The following is a 15,861-nucleotide window of genomic DNA, read 5'->3' as shown; positions in this document are numbered from 1 at the left end:
GCCACAAAGCAAGGGAGATGGGGAGGGGCACCATGAGAACTTTCCTCCCCAGTCCCCAGGTGAGATCAAAGAAACATTGGCTGAAGGATCCATGCCTTGAGTCCCTGGCTGCAGAAAACAAACTTCCCAACATCTGGTGCCACCCGTTCCAGCTGTGGTATATCTACAGATTTCAAGCTACAGAAGAGAGCTTGAGATAAGGCGGCGGCAGTGGAGGTGGGGTACTTTTTTTGCAGCACCTCTAAGTTCTCCACCTCCCTCCCCCTGCTGTTTAAGTTGCAGGAGCCAAAAGCAAACCTTTTGAGAAGAAAGATGTCCGAGGAAACAAAAAAGGAGAGAGGTGCCATCTTGCATTTTATAGCTGTCTCCTGTTGGGTTGCCTCCAAATACAAACACAGATGTTGAGGCTTATGCTTGATTTATTAGGTTAACACCCAACACTCTGCCAAATCAAAGCTCTTAGCTAAGCCTTTAATGCCTCATAGATGTAAATTGGGACATGCTTATAATACCTCTGTTCTTACAGCCAGGGTCACTTTGGGAACCATACTTTCTCCAGTGTCTCCACACTTACACCTTGCTGAAGGTGTACCAATACAGCCAGATACCCTGAGATTAGAGTTTGGATGCTGAAGAGAACGCTAAGAATTCACTCTAGCAATATTACTGGAAGATATGCCCCAGGTCTCCCTGGAAGTCAAAAACTGGGGCAATATGGGAGGAGAGCTGGCCTTGTGGGAACAAACATGAATTGTCCCCCTTTTGCTAAGCAGGGTCCACCCTGGTTTGCATTTGAATGGGATACTAGAAGTGTGAGCACTGGAAGATATTCCTCTCAGGGGATGGGGCCACTCTGGGAAGAGCAGAAGGTTACAAGTTCCCTCCCTGGCAGCATCTCCAAGACAGGGCTGAGAAGTTGCTGCCAGTCTGTGTAGACAATACTGGGTTAGATGGGCCAAGGGTCTGACCCGGTAGAAGGCAACTTCCTATGTTCTATATAGGGACAATGGTTGACCAGAAACAGAGACAAGGAAAATGGGATTCTTGTCCCTGGTACATAGAAGCAGTAAACGACATGCATGGTCCACCCCTCAGTTGTACTGGCTCTGTTCTGTATTGGTTGTGTTTTAAATCGTGTACACTGACCAGATACACATATATCAGGTGGTATATAAATATGATAAAATAAATAGATAATCCACTAGGTTTGGGGCTTCCTGCCCTGTCTCTATCTTTTAGGCTGGAGGTTCTCAAGCTTAGGACCACAGATGTTGTCAGGGTGGAAAGCCAGTCCTGCGGTAGCAATTGCCCTTTGCTCAGCATGGTTCACCATGGTTTGCATTTGGATAGTTGACTACATGTAAGCACCATCTGCTATAGGAGATTCTCCTTAGGGGATGGGGCTGTAGCTCAGTGGTAGAGCATCTACTCGTATGCAGAAAGTCCCAGGTTCACTCTCTGGCAGCATCTCCAGGTAGGGCTGGGAAAGACTCCTACCTGAAACCTTGGAGAGCTGCTGCTAGTCACTGGAAACAATACTGAGCTAGATGGACCAGTAGTCAGACAGTATAAGACTGTTTCCTATGCTGGACTACAAATCCCATCCTCCATCATAGCTGGGAATTTTTACATTTATAGTCCGCTCTTTCTCCAAGGAGCCCAGAGCAGGGTACGTAGCTAGGTTTCTCCTCAAAACAACCCTGTGATGTAGGTTAGGCTGAGAGAGAAGTGACTGGCCCAGAGTCACTTAGCAAGTATCATGGCTGAATGGGGATTTGAACTCGTGTCTCCCTGTCCTAGTCCAGCACTCTAACCACTGCACCACACTGGCTCCCACACTGGAGTTGCGGTCCAACAGGCTGAGAATCTGGACCAGGAGAGCTGGTCTTGGGGTAGCAAGCATGACTTGTCCCCTTAGCTAAGCAGGGTCTGCCCTGGTTGCATATGAATGGGAGACTAGAAGTCTGAGCACTGGAAGCTCTTCCCCTCAGGGGATGGAGCCGCTCTTGGAAGAGCAGAAGGTTCCAAGTTCCCTCCCTGGCAGCATCTCCAAGATAGGGCTGAGAGAGATTCCTGCCTGCAACCTTGGAGAAGCCGCTGCCAGTCTGTGAAGACAAAACTGAGCTAGATAGACCAATGGTCTGACTCAGTATATGGCAGCTTCCTATGTTCCTATGTAATCTCTGTTCGAGACCCGTGCCATAGGGCCAGGATTTGTGAAATAAAAAACATGCCCATTCTAAAAATTCCTGCTTCCCACAGTCCTCTTGGTAGTATCACTGCAGGAATGCTACAGTATCACTGCAGGAATGCTAAACTGTCAGAACTGGCCAATATTTATGCCAGTGATGGGACACTTTCAGAATTAAAAAAGGGAAAGAGGGCAACATCGCAGGGGCAATTCCTCAGACTGAAATCCTGCTCAGATTAAACCCTGCTTTCATCACAACTATCATAGGATTCTGCCAACTTTCATTTCAAATTGGAATTCTGTTTTGACTCACAGCATCTTTTGGGCAGTGACATTATCAGGTCAAGCTGTTTCCACTTGGGGGAAAAAACTACATCATCATCATCATCTGTGTAGGATCCGAGCTCAGGCTCTCCTTGGAATGAGATAACATCTGTAAGCAAGAGGCAGTTAAAAGAGCAATTATCAAAAGAATGAGGATATGAAAGGAAGCGTAATTTCTGCTGTCATTGATAGTCGGTACTAAAGTGGTGATAAATTCATCTGTGGCAGGAAATATAATGACGGGGAGCTTCTGTAATGTAAATGATCGCTTCCTTGAAGGGGTTTTTGGTATTTTTTGCTTTGAAATGGGTATTTCCCTTGCGATCATTGTTTCTTTTTCTTTTTCTTTTCTTGCTCTTAAAACACAAGCCACTGGGCCTCAATACTGCCCAGTTCAAGAGTTAACACCTCCCTCTCCATGGAGATTGTGGGAAGCAAGATAACCAAGTTTGACTTTCAGAAGTCCTGTCCCCTCCAAACATGAGGTTAAAGGTTGAGTTGGGAGTGCAGAGTCAGAGCCCGGTGGATTCTGGGAGGAGCCAGGACAGAACTTGGTGGATCATGGGTGGAGCCAGTCTAAAAGTTGGGGCTGAACCTGATCAGAAGTGACATAAGTTTGAGACATAAGTGTGGGCGAGGTATAAATTTCATGAATAAGAAAGAAAGAAAGAAAGAAAGAAAGAAAGAAAGAAAGAAAGAAAGAAAGAGTGGAGCCACACTGGCAGATTATTTATTAAAATCGAGATGTATATTCCCCACTCCCCAAAGCACACGAGCTGGTCTCAGACCCTGCAGGGAACAAGATTCTCTCTTTCTACAGAAGTGTCTGGTAAGAGAGCGCCAGCGTGGTGTAGTGGCTAGAGTGCTGGACTAGGACCGGGGAGACCTGAGTTCAAACCCCCATGCAGTCATGAGACTTGCTGGGTGACTCTGGGCCAGTCACTTCTCTCTCAGCCTAGCCTACTTCACAGGGATGTTGTGAAAGAGAAATTTAAGCAATAGTACATCGCTCTGGGCTTCTTGGAGGAAGAGCGGGATATAAATGTAAAATAATAATAATAATAATAGCTCCTTTCTGGTCCAATGTGTACCTATACATCGAGCTAATTTTTGAAAGCAACCCCAAAATCTATGCAAATGAATATCGCATCAGGTGATACAAGGCTTTACACAGAGGAGCTTTGGAAATTACGAGGGCTGCAGAAATCCACTAGTCTGTGATGAGTGAAAAAAATCCTGATGAGCAATGTACCAACATCGCTTGACAAGTAAAATATTTTGTCTGGCTGATAAACTGAGCTAACATTTCTTCACCCCTGGAAATTTAATTTAATTTATTTATTTATTACATTGGATTTTCTTTATCTGAGAGCTCTGCCTCATATTTATTACATTTATATTCTGCTCTTCCTTCAAGGAGCCCAGAGCAGTGTACTACATACTTAAGTTTTTCCTCACTACATCCCTGTGAAGTAGGTTATGAAATGACTATTGCATGCATTGTGGATAACGGTATGCCAGTACTAGAAAGAGAACACCCCTCCCTCTGTACATCAGTGGACAAGATTTCTGATGACATTATAGTGTTCAAGAGAAAAGCATATTGAAGGCAATCTTGCAGGGGTTTCCAACCTTTGGGACTCAGATGTTGGACTACATCTCCCATCATCCCCCTCCACAATGGCCATGGTGGCAGGGGATAGTGGGAGCTGTAGTCCAGCAACATTTATCCAACCATATATAAGAGATATTGGAACAAATATTTTCAGCTACTCTGCCTCTGCTCCCAGCATCCTTGCTTCAAGAGCTTTGTATATTACCTATTGTGGGTTTGGTTTAAAAGCTGCAAATAAACAAACAAACAATCAAGACTAGAAATATTTTTAAAGGTGGAGAGTGCTTCTGAACATATGAATACGATATGCATATGAATATGCAGAGTATATTACCCTCACAACAACCAGGGACCATTCTGGGTGCAAACAAAAAAGGACGTGATTCAAGCTTCATATAAGTAAATTGGTGGACGCAAAGGCGTAGTTCTTATATCTGCCTCAAATATCTGCCTCAGGGGGTGCAGAAAGTCAGCTGTGTGGGATTCATTGCATAAAGATGTATTTGCACAACATGTTTCAGCAAACTGGCTTCCTCAGGAGCAGTACCATAAAACAAAGACCAAACACAAACAAACGTCAAACTATCTCTTTCATCCCAGGGCTTCCCAACTTTGGGTCCTCAGATGGTGTAAGACTACAACTCCCAACATCCCTAGTAGCCACTGTGGCTGAAAGCTGAGGGTGATGGTAGTTGTGGTTCAACAACCTCTGGAGACTGAAGGTTGGGAACCCCTAAGCTAAGATAAGGCAGAAGAGCTCCCTCAGACTAGTAAGCTTTGAGAAACACTCACATCCACAATTTGTGGCCGGGGGTGATGGGAATTGTAGTCCAACCACATCTGAGGACCCAAGGTTAAACACTCCCATCTAATCAATACCTGATACAACCACAATGTGGCACAAACCAGTTCCGTATGAAAAGAAAGCAACATTGTCGGGGCTGCAAACACAACAAGGACAAAAGCGGCACACGCTGCAGAAACGTGTCCACCGGCAAATCTGCTGGGCAAATCTGGGAACCAATATTGCATGCAAACACACACACACGAAGTAAAGCCACATGGAGGAGGCAAGAAAAGGGCTTCTTTCAACATACCAATTTTAAAGAACGCACACATAAAGGCAAGCTTGGGCACTCACCGAGCAGAATTTCTTCCCTGGGCGTGGGATCTTATGGATGTCAGCCATCTTGCCAAGACTAGCTGGCTGCGGCCATAGCAGGACGGCAGCCATCTTGCAGGACCAGACTCCAGTCATCTTGGTGGCTGACTGCAGCCATCTTGCCAAGGCCATTGCTGTAAAATTTGCTAGTCTGCTATTGGGGGGTCCTTCTTCAGGTGACTCTGGAAAGCAGCCTGGCTTTTTAAATGGCTTGATATTGTGAGAAATATGGGGTAGGAGTGGGATTAACAGGCAGAAGAAGTATCCAGGAGCAACTCCTTCAGTCTTAAGTGGGCAGCCCCATTGTTGCACACCTGCAGGCCATAAGCTCATTAGGCTGGAAACCCAGCTTCTGGTGAGGGAAAATGGAAGCCTCTCACAGATGTTTCCGGAACTTCTCTGAGGCAGCAGTTCTGTCAGGGTGACCTCAGGAAATAATCTTTCATGCTCCTGGAAGAAACCCTTTGAGTGTGTGTGAGTACTGTGCCTTGCTTGCCTTTATGGTCTGCTTAAGAGAGTACTGCTTGCAGTGTTTCAATAAGCAATTTTTGCTGCCCTTTATAGGCACTTTTACCCAAATGTCCATCAGAGTTGTGTGGTTTTTGTGTCACATCTGCTTTGGACCGTTTCTGGCCATTCTGCTTGTTACCCTCGTTTGAGAAGAGGGGTTTTTAGACGGGCTAGTCACTGGGCCCGATGGCTCACTAGAAACTGGGCTGGGCTCCCTTAGCCCGGTTTCTAGTAATCATGGGAATAGCCTCCGTGTGTTTCAGGGTGGCAGCATGCTAGGAACAGATAACATTATTATTATTTTTATTATTATTTTTATTATTATTTCTTGTTTACACAGTCAGACAGGTGTTATTGACTGGTTTGTTTTTATCCAGACATCGAGTCCTTCCCAAGGACCTGGGATGCCAGAATTTTATTGTCAATATTGTTGCTGCTGTTATAGATATCGTCACAGAATATAGGCTGTTCCCAGTAAAGCTGCTTTTTGTAATTGGCTGATGGTGATTTCTGTGGCCCCGATGGTGTTGAGGTGCTCTTCAAGGTCTTTTGGAACTGCACCCAGGGTGCCAATGACCACTGGGATTATTTGGGTCTTTTTCTGCCACAGCCTTTCAATTTCCATTTTTAGATCTTTGTATTTATTATTATTATTATTACACTTTATATCCCACTCTTCCTCCAAGGAGCCCAGAGCTGTGTACTACATACTTAAGCTTCTCCTCACAACAACCCTGCAAAATAGGTGAGGCTGAGAGAGAAGTGACGGGCCCAGAGTCACCCAGCTAGTATCATGGCTGAATGGGGATTTGAACTCGGGTCTCCCCGGTCCTAGTCCACCACTCTAACCACTACACCACGCTGGCTCTTACTGTTTGCATGAAATAAAACTGTTTGCATAAAATCCCACTTATCATTTGATGCCATGGAATATTTCCATTTTAAAGAGGCTCCAGGGATATCCAGTTCCCAGAAAACCTGTCCTCAAAGTCAGACATAGAAAAGATGCAGCAGCAAACTTTATGTGGCTGTTGTGACTTATTTGTGGAACTCCTTGCCACAGGAGACAGGTCTTGCCCTCTCTCTCCTGGCCTTCTGCTGCCTTGTAAAAACTCCTGAAGCAGGTTTTTGGTTCTTAGAGTTCTGTTCTCCCTGTTGGTTATACATTTAAAGTAATCTTAACTGTGTTTCTCTCCTTCTTGGTTTCATGATTGCTGGTTGCAATGTGATTATTTGTTTACTGTACTATTTTATGGTTTTGAGCGAAGAGTTTATTGAAGAGATGGGCTATATATCCCTTAATGCACTATAAATATAGAATAAACTGAAACACAGCCTGGAACATGGTTGACCTGTACATGTGCATGTACGAAGGACAGGATGTGGGCTGTTCCACTCTTGGTTAGACAAATCACTTCACTTCACTTCTCTCTAAGCCAATTTGACCCAAACTTATAAAGTGTTGATTTTACTTTTCTAAACTCCATACTGCTCTTATTCCTCAATTTCAAGGAAGTCAATTGAAGTGTGGTATTACATTACCCCACACCCTTTTATTCTTGTAAACTGCAGTGTGTTCTCTGATGTGTGTTGGGGTTATTTTGTCCTCTAATTGTCTTGGCTGGGACACTGAAACTGACCAGTACCTGCTATGCCATGTCACTTTTACATGTCCAATAATATACTGTTATTGACCCCCATTATCTTTGCTGCTGTTCTGTACTGCCAAAGGGAAACACTTAATGGAGGTTTGATTTCTGCGATTCGCTTTATTTGCAGCTGGTGGTGTGGTGATCAAGGCAAAACCCTCAGGTCTCTGCTGTTTCTGTAACGCCCTTTGGGGTACATTAGACCCCCAAATGGATTAGTAAAGCATTCTGCTTTGTTCTTCATTGTAAGGCCCGGGAGCCAGTGATGGGCCCGCATGAATCTTAAGTGTGGCTCCCTGACCAGGGCCTGGGCCAACAGTGAGCGAACGGGTTCAAAGTACCTGGGCCGCCAGCCCACTGGGGCCACACCTTGTGCCACAGACACACCCACCCACATCTGACATCAGACGCAGGGGGTGGGGGTGGTTTAGCAAGCCAGGGAGAGCTGTTCTGGCCGTGCTGCAAATGCAGCGCTGGCAGATTTAGCTCCCAAATGGGGCCGCACAACTCCCTTTGGGAGCTAAACCACACACCCTGCCTGATGTCAGATGTAAGGGGCATGGTTAACCACTCCCTGCATCTGACATCAGACACTGAAGCAGGGGGCAGGGCTAGGAGGGGTGCACTGCAACAGCAAGCTACTGCTGGCTTCTCTCTGTGCCTGACCCTGACTAATTGTTTAATGGACTTGTGCAAAGTTTCAGCCAAAACTGAGTATTATGCACACCAGATGGAGATGACCATTGTTGCCATACAGTGCTGTGCTTTGCCCAGGGATGGTGTGGGTGGTGGTGTTCTCCTAGAAGGGAAGCTGAACCCTCTTGAGTCCCTGCACCATCATGGAAGGTGTGCACAGGATGCTGGGAAGTATAGCTCAACGTGGGAAATGGCTCTCACATAGGAGGGTTTTGGTTTTGGGGGTTTTTTTTAACCAGAGTAGCCCCTGCTTGGAAATCAGTGGAGATTTTTATTCTAGTAAGCACCAATTGTCCCCTTTGCTAAGCAGGGTTTGCCCTGGTTTGCATTTGAATGCAAGACTATATGTGTGAGCACTGTAAGATATTCCCCTTATGGGATGGGGCTGCTCTGGGAAGAGCACCTCCATGCTTGCATGCAGGAGGTTCCAAGTTCCCACCCAAGCAACATCTCCAAGACAGGGCTGACTGAGAGTCTTGCCTGCAATGTTGGAGAAGCTGCTGCCAGTCTGGGTGGACAATACTGAGCTAGATGGACCAGTGGTCTGACTCGGTATGAGGCAGCTTCCTATGTTCCTATGATACACTTGCAAAGACCACAGAATAATCTCCCTCCATCTTCTCAGTGGAACTCCAAATACCTGCCCAAGCATTTTAAGGAAAGCTTGCTAATGTAGTTTGCACAATTTCCCCTGCTGAGATCAAAGTCAGGGTCTAACTTAATGAGAACTTGAGCTGCTGTCAGCAACTGGGCGTGGCACGTTTGTCTGATCTTGGACTGCTTTTAAATAACTTTTTGGGGTTCCCCCCCACTAATTGCTTTTGATTTCTTAAAAAGAAAAAGAAAATGGTACACCATAGACAGCTTCAATAGTAGTTCTCTACACGATGGCTGATTTGGAGCATAGGAAGAACTGCTTCAGATATCTTTCATCAAGGCAAGGAAGTCTGGAAAGATTACGTCAAATCAATCTCTATAAATCCTGCATGAATGTCAAAGCCCTTTAAAGTGAAAATACTACTAAGAGAAGGAAAGAAAGAAAGACAACCACCAAATCTTTAAACTCCAAAAGGTGGGGGGATTTGTTAGAATTCAAAGACCCACCCAGTTTTGCAGGGGTTCTCAAACTTGGGTCCCCAGACATGGATGGACTACAATGACCATCTTCCCCAGCTACCACGGGGGACACTGCAAGTATCGTGCTGTTGACTTTCATTGGGTCAAGTCCTGTGTTCATGGACTTTGCCAGGTCAAGGAAAGGAACAGGCCTCTGATCTGGCATCATAAAGCAAGTGCTGGTGCGAGACCACCCAAGACTGAAATGGGGAGTTTGCTTCAGAGTTCAGCATTTCTGTCTCTGCTTGGCCTGCAGCCTCCACTGATGCTGGTGCGATCTGAGGCAGATCACACAAGGGGTTCAGACATCAAAGCAAACTCAGAGCTGTTCCGGAGAGCTTGCAATTCACACTGAAGTCGAGATGCAGCCTCGGAAGTGCGCCCAAAATCCAGCCATGGAGGGGGAAAGAGATTAAGTGAACAGATGATGCAGCTGACTTATACCGAGTCAGACCATTGGTCCATCTTGCTGAGTACTGTCTACACTGACTGGCAATGGCTCTGTTTCAGGCAGGGGTCTTTCCCAGCCCTACCTGGAGATGCCAGAAATTGAACCTGGGACCATCTGCACGCAAGCATGCAGGTGCTCTTCCACTGAACTATGACCCCTGCCTCTAAGGGGAATATCTTACAGTGCTCCCATGTAGTCACCCATCCAAATGCAAATCAAGGCAGACCCTGCTTAGCAAAGGGAGCAATTCGTGACTGCAAGACCAGGTCTCCTCCCTATTCAATAGCTCCGGCATGCTAGTAATGACTTTGTTAACATCACAAGAAACTTGACCCTAATTTTCAGCTTTCAAAACATATGGAAGTACCTAACCACTTTGCTCCCCCTGCAAGTGGGTGAGTCTGGGGAACCCAATACAATATGTGGACAAAGCAAAATGGAAAAGGGTTGGCCTTCTTTTTTAACTTTTCCCTTACATCAAGTCTGCATGCCTGGTGGCCAGCTCCAGATCATGGGGGCAGTTTTGCTGGCCCACCGGAAGGAAAGTCCTGTGGGAACAGCAGCAGCCATGAAGAGTTCTTGGCCTGCCTGACTCCAGCCCTCTGCCCCCTCACTTCCCTTCATTTTTAATAATCAACATTTTGTTTATTAGCATTTCCATAATTAATTTTATTTTAAGTATTTATTTATTTTTATATTATTTACAATAATAAAAAACTGTTGTATTTTATTTTAATTATTTTATTTTATTTTAATTTAGTTTGTTAATGTGCTGGAAATTGACCTCTGCCCCCCCCCCCCTGCATTCCAAGCCATATTTAGAGCATAGGGAGCTGCCATATACTGAGAGGAGAGTTGGTCTTGTGGTAGCAAGTATGACTTGTCCCCTTAGCTAAGCAGAGTTTGCCCTGGTTGCATATGAATGGAAGACTAGAAGTGTGAGCTCTGTAAGATATTCCCCTCGGGATGAAGCCGCTCTGGGAAGAGCAGAAGGTTCCAAGTTCCCTCCCTGGCAGCTTCTCCAAGATAGGGCTGAGAGAGATTCCTGCCTGCAGCCTTGGAGAAGCCGCTGCCAGTCTGTGAAGACAATACTGAGCTAGATGGACCAATGGTCTGACTCAGTATATGGCAGCTTCCTGTGTTCCTATGAGTCAGACCCTTTGTCTGGCTTACCCTTACTCAGTAGCTCAGTATTGTCTACACAGAGTGGCAGTGGCTTCTCCAAGGCTGCAGGCAGGAGTCTCTCCCAGCCCTGTCTTGGAGATGCTACCAGGGAGGGAACTTGGCACCTTCTGCATGCAAGCAAGCTGATGCTCTTCCACTGAGCTGTGGCCCCATCCCCTCAGGGGAATATCTTACCATGCTCAGACATGTAGTACCCCATCCAAATGCAAACCAGGGCAGACCCAGCTTGGCAAAGGGGACAATTTGTGCTTGCTACCATGAGACCAGCTCTCCTCCCGACCCCCCAGGCCATTTGAGCTGTGCACCCTTGCCTTGCATGCTACACTGGGTGTATCATAAAGCAATATTGCAGAAGGCACAAGCCTCTTATTAGAGGCCAATAAAATTGGTTTTAGTATGCGGCAGTGGAGTTATGGATTCATTGGGCTGGAATGTATCCAAAAAGTTCATTAAGTCCAAGCCCCTGCTTAAAACCGGATTGTCTGCACATTAACTAGCACACTCCAGGTTCCAGTGTGCCACAGGCAAAATACAGGAGGATATACTTCTGGCATGCTATGTAACACGCACACACACCATGGTCACAAATGGACAATGATGCCATCTCTGTCCAAGTGTGTGTTGGAGATGTGGCTCCATTGGCATTGACTCTTAACCCCAATACTTCCTATTGTCAACTAGGGACATTAGGAGTGGAGGTAGAGAGGGTAGGGCTGCCCCCTTAGATAGGAAGCTGCCTTATACCGAATCAGACCACTGGTCCATCTAGCTCAGTATTGTCTACCCAGACTGGTAGTGGCTTCTCCAAGGTTGCAGGCAGGAGGTTCTCTCAGCTCTATCTTGGAGATGCCAGGGAGGGAATTTTGTTGTTGTTGTTGTTGTTGTTGTTATTGTTCATTTACACAGTCAGACAGGTGTAATTGACTGGTTTGTTTTATCCAGACATCGAGTCCTTCCCAAGGACCTGGGATGCCAGAATTTTATTGTCAATGTTGTTGCTGTTGTTATAGATATCGTCGCAGAATATAGGCTGTTCCCAGTAAAGTTGCTTTTTGTAATTGGCTGATGGTGATTTCTGTGGCCCCTCTGGTGTTGAGGTGCTGTTCAAGGTCTTTTGGGACTGCACGCAGGGCGCCAATGACCACTGGGATTATTTGGGTCTTTTTCTGCCACAGCCTTTCAATTTCAATTTGTAGATCTTTGTATTTGGTGATTTTTTCTATTTCTTTTTCTTCTATTCTGCTATCCCCTGGTATTGCTATGTCGATTATTTTGACTTGTTTTTCTTTCTTCTCGACAACAGTTATATCTGGTGTATTGTGTGGCAGATGTTTGTCTGTTTGTAGTCGGAAGTCCCATAATATTTTTACATCTTCATTTTCGACCACTTTTTCAGTCTTATGGTCCCACCAATTCTTGGCTACATTTATATCCCGCTCTTCCCCCAAGGAGCCCAGAACAGTGTACATGGTTGTGTTTCTCCTCACAGCAACCCTGTACAGTAGGTTAGGCTGAAAGATATGTGACTGGCACAGAGTCAGCCAGTGAGTTTCATGGCTGAATGGGGATTTGAACTCGGGTCTCCTCTGATCCTGGTCCAGCACACTAACCACTATACCACACTGGCTCTCCCTGGAACTTTCTGCATGCAAGCATACAGGTTCTCTTCCCGGAGCAGCCCCACCCCTTGAGGGGAATATCTTACAGTGCTCACACATGTAGTCTCCCATTCAAATGCAAACCAGGGCAGGCCCTGCTTAGCAAAGGGGACAATTCATGCTTGCCACCACAAGACCAGGTCTCCTCCATGTTCTCTCTGTATCTCTGCTCTCTGTCTTTTCTGATTGGTAGGCTGATCCTCTTAAGACACTCCCCTTCTTCTTTATTCCCTCTCTGTTCTTTCTTCTTCCTTCCACCATGAGGTAGCTAGTCCAGTGTGCAAGTTTCCTATTCCAAGTTTGTGACTGCTCTGAATAAGCTTTAATGTCTCTGAGCCCTTAAGCAATTGTCTCCAGATCTCCTCCCTGAGCTCTGTTCTCTCTCGAACTGGGTTTCTCTGCTAAATAAGGGATTGACTCTCAGATTCATGGTTTCAACCACCTAGAACTGTCTGGCTTGGGGACTTACAGGCACTGTGCAGCCAGAGTCCCCACAACCCAGCTCTAGACAACCATGTTTTATTCTGGAAACAACTCAGCAATAGTAAATGACCTTATGGGGCACATGGGGAGGGGTTTTGCAAGTAACCCTCGTAAAGTCATAAGCAAGGATTGTTGTCCGCATTCGGAGCACTCAGAGTGGATACATGTAAGACGTTGAGGCTCTTCTCACGAGACCCCCCCACCCGAGCTGGGAGGCTGCTTTTAAGCTTCCTGGTTGGGGGTTTCCTCGTGAGTAGCCGTGGCACGAAGCCACAGCGCGGCTACTCGTGATTTAAAAAACCGGGTTTGCAGCGGGGTCGTTAGGTGGGTTAACCGCCTGGAAGCCATCGGGCTCGCCTGTGAGCCTGATGGCTCATGTGGTCAGGCGAAATCGGGCTAGGCTCTCCTAGCCCGATTTTGCCTCATCGTCAGAATGGCCTCATACTTGAGCTAAGATGGAGATCTGCATTTCATCACAAGGAGCTCGGAGTCCAACTGATACCCACCCTTCCTGTATTGCCGCCACGTCCCTTTCCTGAACAGTGATCCTTGGGGCCAACCAACCTCTTGGGGCTAACCACCAAGAAGCAGGATCCAACCAAAAAACAGGATCCAACCAGCCTCTTAGGGCCAACCAACCTCTCTGCCTCCCTGAAAGACAGCTTTGAACTGTGTTACAAGGCGCTTTCCTCCACCACCAACCAGGTGCTACCCTGGCTAAGCCAACCATTTAATGCACCACACCCACTGTTTTGGGTCTGGACGCTTGAGAAACCAGGATGGGGCCTCCTGCCTGAGCAGCTGTAGCCAAAACCAAGTGGAGCAAGGGAGCAGGGACATTGTGCACGGAGAGCGGGGTGGGGACCGGAAGAAAGCAAGCCAGAAACCAGCTAGGAGGTAGGCCCTACCCACTCAACTTCCAGCCAGGAAGCGGCAGCACCACCACCACTCCCTGCAAAGAACTGATGCCCTAGGCAGCCTCCTGACCTAGGTCTGCCTAGCTAGCAGACAGGCTAGCCCTGCACAGCTGAAAACTTGCTGGTGCACACTATTCCAAAGGGAACTGCTACCTTAGAACTGCTTTAGAATTCACTTTCTTTCTTGATTCTATTTCTCAATGCATCAAAGTGCCAAGATTCTTGAATCTTCTCCAGCATGATTGTTCTTCCTTCTTTTTTTGTACGTGAGTTAGGTTTTGTGATAACACAGCCTGGATTTTAAAGCCCTGGCATTCAAAGTTGAGCAAAGACGCAAGGGCCTTCATCTTCAAACTTAGCATCAGTAGTTTTACTCCCCCCCCCCCACTTTTTTCTTCTTCTCTAAGTTCCCTGCCCACCAAAAAAAAAAAAAAAAAAACCCCATTAAAAGAAACACACCACCCACCCTTCTCCAGTCAGGAGTAGAGACATCAAGTCTGAACTTCTAATAAATAATGTACATGGGCTGCCTGCCACTCAAGAGCTAGAAAGAAATGAGGGAATCAAAGCAAACTCTTTGCTTCATCAAAGCCCCGGGAAGAACAGAAGCATTTTGTACAAGTTAGTGGCCTTGACTTGTATCCAGCGTTGTTGATTTTTTAAAGGCGACCCGCTTTTACAAATTTCAGGCATTTGCTCATGTGTCAGCCTGGAAGTATGTTGGTTACATTGCAATATGCCATTCCGACAGCATGGTGAAACTGAAGCTTCTCTGAACTTGCTTATCCGCTTTAGTTCCTAGCGCAGTCTTCGGGAATGAGTGGTCCATTCCTGGTGATTCTGAGGCTTGGTGCGGCTTGGATTCTCCATCTTATTGGTAAAAGCAAATTGCTGTCTGGCAGGGCAAGAAAGAAACCCATGAGAAGGACCATGCTAACATCATTTAGCTAAGGATCCCGGGAATTGAACTTGGGACCTTATGGAAGGATAGCACATGCTGTACCACTGAACTATGGCTCCTAGAGTAGCTCTCTAGACCAGGTCTGCTCAACTCCAGCCCTCCTGCAGTCGTTGGCCTGCAACTCCCATAACCCCTGGCAATTGGCTACTGTGGCTGGTGTTGATGGGAGTTGGGATGAGCAGCCCTGCTCTCAGGCAAGGTTGGGCAACCTGAACTCTCCAGCTGCTGTTGAACTACAACTCCCATCATCCCTAATCACAATAATCCCTAATCGCATCATCTTTAATCACAATAAATTCTGCCTGGGTATTATGGAAATTGTCATTCAACAACCGCTAGAGAACCAAGGTTGCCCATCCCTGCTCTAAGGTTTCAGGTGGGGGTCTTTCTCTGCCCTACCTGGAGATGCTAGGGATTGAAGCTGGGTAGGGATGTGCACAAAACTGGGAAAACTGGACTCTAGCCGAACTGGGTCTGGTTTGGTTTTGTGCACACTAGAGCCAGGCCCGGTTCGGCTCGGGTTCAAACCAGTTTGGGCCCTGCTCAGGTGGTAAAATTGGTTGTTGTTTTTTAATGTTACCTCTGCTGCCAGGTTCTGCAGCCCTGGGTGGTGCTGCTGTGGCCATTTGCATGGCCAGGTGGGGCAAATGGCCAGGGGTGCATGTGTGGTGGTCAAAATGGCTACCACACACACTCAGGGCCAAAACAGCCCCGAAATGGGCCAAAACAGCCCTTAGGAGACAGGGGGAGGCTGGCAGAGGGAGGGGAAATGACCAGAGTTGTTGTTGTAGAACCCCTGAATTGACCCTGAGCCGGCCATGTGTGTGTGTGCGTGTGTTGGCTAGACCTCAAACCGAACCAGGCCTGGTCCAGCTCGAGGCTAGTTCAGTGTCAAGCCAGTTTGCATATCACTAAACCTGGGACCTTCTGTATGCAAAGCAAC

At 46.7% G+C, this 15,861-nt stretch overlaps 1 protein-coding gene and 1 long non-coding RNA gene across 3 annotated transcripts in view; one reads left to right on the top strand and one right to left on the bottom strand.

Moving 5' to 3' along the window:
• The window catches only part of LOC128338087 (transmembrane protein 132D-like), a 438,162-nt gene extending 432,469 nt beyond the window's left edge, over nucleotides 1-5,693 (bottom strand). Inside the window, exon 1 of the mRNA XM_053280000.1 lies at nucleotides 5,272-5,693. The gene's annotated coding sequence lies outside the window, so the exon portion shown is untranslated. The remainder of the gene's footprint in view (nucleotides 1-5,271) is intronic.
• Nucleotides 5,395-15,861, top strand: part of LOC128338089 (uncharacterized) — a 114,344-nt gene continuing 103,877 nt past the window's right edge. For both annotated transcript variants that reach the window (XR_008312506.1, XR_008312505.1), the window contains exon 1: nucleotides 5,395-5,766. This is a non-coding gene — a long non-coding RNA (uncharacterized LOC128338089). The remainder of the gene's footprint in view (nucleotides 5,767-15,861) is intronic.

The sequence above is a fragment of the Hemicordylus capensis genome, chromosome 15 (genome assembly GCF_027244095.1).
Source record: "Hemicordylus capensis ecotype Gifberg chromosome 15, rHemCap1.1.pri, whole genome shotgun sequence".
NCBI lineage: Eukaryota > Metazoa > Chordata > Lepidosauria > Squamata > Cordylidae > Hemicordylus > Hemicordylus capensis.
Note: the sequence above shows the minus strand (reverse complement) of the source record. Positions and strands in the feature narration are given on the sequence as shown.